Here is a 3852-nt window from a genome sequence, read left to right as displayed (position 1 = left end):
CCGAGAGGTGGGTGCAGATGCTCTGCTCTGGGTGCAGATGTCCCTGCTCCCTGCAGGGGGTTGCGCTGGATGGGCTTTGAAGGTCCTGGCACATCTCCACATATTTATAGTCCCACTGACATTAATACCCCAGGAAAGTGAGATTCTTGTCCATGAAACACTAACAGCTCCCCTAAAAGGTCTTAAATGGTGTGGAAGGGAAACAAATTCCATCTGGACCACAAGGAGATGTGTCCACTATCCAGGTAGGTGCTGGAGGAGCTCGATCCTGTGGTGGGGCAGCAGAAGCGCTGTTGGGAGACAGTTACGGACCTACTGAGGTGACGGCTGAGCCACATCAAACTCACAGGCCTCCCTAGAAGGCTGCTGGGAGTTAAGACGTCACTGTTGTCCAACCCTGTTCACGACTCAGATTGTAATACTAGAACATCTCAAAATAGCCACAATTCAAATGCTGCCAGGAAGGAAGGGACCAAGATGATGAAGCAAACTAAAAAAAAAACCCAAACAAACCAGCTGTAACCTCCCCCCAAGGATCTTATTTTGCCATCACCATAGAAAAATGGGTTGAAAGAAGAAAAATGATCAGAATATAATTGACAAAGCGAGACCTTTTAGCTCGTCAGGAGACTGCAAGACGATGGCTGCTTCAGCTACTGCTTCCTCCAGAAGGAAACCCGCTTGGATGAAGAGGCAGTCTACGCTCGATGCCAAGAAAAATGATGCTTTTTTATAAATAAATTGGTAGTAGCCTGAAACGATGCGTTTCTGAGTCAGCGAGTGGGCAGCTGGGTAAGCACCATTGCCACCCCTCCCAGGCAGCTCTGCCAACTGAAACACACGTGCGGTTGGTCTGGTTGCCACAGGCACGCGTCCCGCTTCGGCACCCGGCGCCTGGCTGAATTTGGGCGGCTTTGGAAACAGTTAATGACAGGCAATGACTGGGTTAATCCTCAGCAAGTCATCATGTTCATTTAGAGATGACCCACTCGATTCAAACAGGGTCTAATAACCATCAATCTACAGCGAACTCTTCCCTCTCTCCACCGCCACCCCTCCGAGAGTCCAAGGTACGTGCTGCAATGTGTGAAGGCCACTTGCCGTGGGGGCACTATTAAATTTCCTCATTTTTTATCCTCCCTGCCTGTATAAAAGGAGGTATAAGCTGGAGAAAAGGCAACAAACTCCTACAGCTCAACTGCCTGCCCAGCTTGCACGCGCCACCTCAAGCTCTAGTCAGTCATTTCCCCGCTGTAACTTGGATGAATTCTGCTTTAACCCGAGAGCTGACGTCATTCAGTGCAGCTTTTCGACAACTTCTGCGCTATTTTCCTTCCAGAAAATTTCCAAACGTTGCCAGAATCACACACTGGAGGGCACTGAGCCTTATCTTTGAAACCTCGGCTGGTTACTAGAACCAGAGAAGGGTTTGGGTTGAAGGGACCTTGGAAGATCAACCAGTCCAACTCCTCTTGCACGGGCAGGGACATCAGCTAGAGCAGGGTGCTCAGAGCCTCAGGGTCCAGCCTGACCTGGAATGGTGCCAGGGACAGAGCAGCCACAAGTCCTCTGGGTTCCAGTGTCTCGCACCCTCACAGTGAAGGATTTCTTCTTAAGATCTTACCTAGATTTGCCCTCTTCCAGTATTCATACTTTCTAGTTATTCCCAAGGGACTCCTGACACGTGTCAGGCTTTGTGGGCAAACACCGGGACTGGCAGCTTCTGCTGGCGGTTACCAGTGAAGTGTCTCTGTGATGCGTCCAAAAGGGCCACACTTGGATTTGAACGGGGATTCAGGGGATGGAAGGGAAGATGTTCTGGATCAGTTTTAAGAGACGAGCAGCCACTGTGCCAGGAAAGAGAAGTGTATTCCCGTTTTCCTTCAGAAGCAGGACAGTTTCGGGGGGAAGGAAGCCCTAATGGGATGATAATGCCTGCAAAGACATTTCCTGGTAGCTGTAGCTTAGTCCAGCAGCCTTGGATGGCAGCCAGGAGTATTTTAAAGTCATTTTAAAAGTGCTTTAAAACAATAGGAGGATAAAGTCCCTCTCATGGCACAGTGGAGTTGCTTCATGACTGCGTCAGGGGTTCCTCTGATGTACTGTCAGCAATGATCAATGGCTGTTGACACCACCACTGGAAGACCACAGCACAAGCTAAAACAGCAGAAGCCGTTCTACTGAAACCACCAAAAACCAGAAACTGAACTTAAAACCCATAAATTCTCCATGAAATGTAGAACCACGAAGGTCCCCGCTGCTCAGTGTCACCTGTGATGTGAACGTAAAGAGATGTAACTCGACTCACACAAAATTATCCCACTGTAGAGCCAACCTCTACCAGCACCATAATGTGCTTTAGGGGTGCTTAACCCGAGCCGCAGACAAATCGTCCACACCAGAAACACTGAGGAGCTGAGCAGCACCACTGGAAAAACCTCTTACCCAGGCAGGGCCGGGACTTGTTCTCATCCTTCAGACCGCTGAGGAGGTTTGGCTTCAGACGCTGTAGAAGCACAAGACGCTGCCCTCCACGACAGCCTTCACTGAGCTGAGCGTTCACCTGCTGGGGGTGGAAATCACGCGGCCACTTCACCAGCTCGTCCAACACAACCCCTAACTCACCCGCAACCCCGCTCAGGTTAAACACAAAGAAAAGGATCCCTGGGTCCTGCTTCTTCGGCGGTTTAAATAGTTTTAGAAGGGTGCAAAGTATGAATTGTCTGAATGAGGACCGAAGAAGGGCCGAGACCCAGGGTATGTGGTCAGAGACCTGCTGTGACTCTCCTGCACAGGCAGGTGTGCTCAGATCCCTCCTCAGAGAGCAGCGGCTGCCCGAAGGGACCTCGGGGAACACAGAGGCACAGGTTTTAGATTAAAAGAGGGGAGGTTCAAATCAGACATAAAGAAATTCTTTATGCTGAGGGTGGGCAGAGCCTGGCGCAGGCTGCCCCGAGAGGTGGCAGCAGCCCCATCGCTGGCCCCATGGCAGGTCAGGTTGGCCCTTGGGGCTCTGAGCCCCCTGCTCTGGGGGCAGATGTCCCTGCTCCCTGCAGGGGTTGCGCTGGAGGAGTTTGGAAGGTCCCTTCAGCCCAAACCAGCCTGTGGTTCTGTAATTCCACCATTCTGACACAGGGTGGGAACAGTTACCAGCTCCACCAACATCCAGAACACCAAATACCAAGTTCTCACACCCAGGTTTTGCACCTAGACCTTCCTCCTGCTCGGGTGTTCCAAGCTCACTCGCTGAGCAGACCTCTCTCCCGTAAGCCAACGCTGTAGAGCCCAAGAGGTCACTGTGGAAAAGGGGGGGTGTCTGTCCTACCAACCTTGCTTCTTGGCCAAACGAGCTGCTCTGCATTCTCCTTGCCAGCAGCCCTGGCTGTCAGAATTCAGCTTCACATCCTCCTATCCAGAGTGAGGCACTCTGGGCCAAGTTAACCTGTGCTCTGTAACAGCCCCCGCCTAAAAACAGGCATGACTTTCCATAACCCAAACACGGGAAGTACCAAATCACCAGGAGCGAACGGCGAGGCTGACCCCACGCACCAGCTCCACGGCTCCAGCACGCGCTGCCAGCCCAAGGCTCTGGGACGGGTGAGATCCCAGCCCACCAGTGCCGCTGGCTGTCCCGGGGAACTGACCTTATCTGATGGACACCCCGAGCTCAAGCAGCAGCTCTGCGGTGACACAGGCAAGAAGGAGGGACAGAGGACGAACAGACAAACGTTCTTCTGCAGGATCCACTTTACACGTGATCAGTGTCAACAATTAGTTCAAGAGAGACGTTAACCTCTTGAGCGGGGGTGTTGTCCCTGTACTGGTTTCCGGCTGGTCAGGCCATCGACCCTC

The sequence above is a fragment of the Buceros rhinoceros genome, unplaced genomic scaffold (genome assembly GCF_000710305.1).
Source record: "Buceros rhinoceros silvestris isolate BGI_N320 unplaced genomic scaffold, ASM71030v1 scaffold22443, whole genome shotgun sequence".
NCBI classification, from domain to species: Eukaryota; Metazoa; Chordata; class Aves; order Bucerotiformes; family Bucerotidae; genus Buceros; species Buceros rhinoceros.
Note: the sequence above shows the minus strand (reverse complement) of the source record.